We start from the raw sequence: 1,043 nt of genomic DNA on the forward strand, positions 1-1,043 counted from the left end.
TTATTACTTTTCTCCTTCATCAGTTCACTACTAGGAAAAGGGCTATAGATGGAATTGACACTAATGGCGCACCACATCCACGGTGCGCCATTAGTAAAAAAAAATTCATCAAAACTACTAATGGCGCACCGTGGGAGTGGTGCGCCATTACTAGTTGGCGCACCACCCCCATGGTGCGCCATTAGTAACTTGGCCACCACTTCCATCGAATGCACCTCCCCCCCCCCCTCCGTGGACCGCCTTTTCAGTTAAAAAAAACAAACAAAAATGATGGAAATGTCAAAAAAATAAAAGAAAATAAGTTCTCCATGTGATATGTGGTCTAGTTGTTGTAAAAATTTACAAATATGAATTTCGACTTTATTTGCGAAATCTCTCGAGAATTTGTAAAATGGGCATAACTTTTGCGTACGAACTCGGATGAAAAAGTTTTTTATATGAAAAATCATCTACTCAAAAAATTACATCCGAATTTAACAGGGGGCTTTTAAGATCCTCAAAAAAATCATCTACTCAAAAAGTTACACCCGTCAAACATTTTCAAAATCCTCAAAAACCTAACAGAAAAAAGATACGGGGCTTTTAAGATCTGGAGAGGCAAAAAAAATCAAAAAAAATAAAAAAAAATCAAACTTACTAATGGCACACCTACCCATGGTGCGCCATTACTACCTTCCCGCCTTTAAAATTCAAAATAAGTCAAAAAAATTAAAAAAAGTTACTAATGGCGCACCTGCCCATGGTGCGCCATTAGTATCTTCCCGCCTTCAAAATTCAAAATAAAAAAAAATAAAAAAGTTAGTAATGGCGCACCTGCCCGCGGTGCGCCATTACTATGCCATATATATGGCTGGGCGTGGTCCTCTCCTCCTTCATTTTTCTTCTCCACTCCACCTCTCCTCCACTCCATCTCCTCCTCTCCTCCACTTCATCTTCCCTTCTCTCCTCTGCCATACTACCCTCCTCCTCCTCCTCTCCGGCGACCTCCTCCTCCTCCTCTCCGGCGACCTCCTCCTCCTCTCCGGCGACCTCCTCTTCCTCCT

The sequence above is a fragment of the Triticum dicoccoides genome, chromosome 2A (genome assembly GCF_002162155.2).
Source record: "Triticum dicoccoides isolate Atlit2015 ecotype Zavitan chromosome 2A, WEW_v2.0, whole genome shotgun sequence".
NCBI lineage: Eukaryota > Viridiplantae > Streptophyta > Magnoliopsida > Poales > Poaceae > Triticum > Triticum dicoccoides.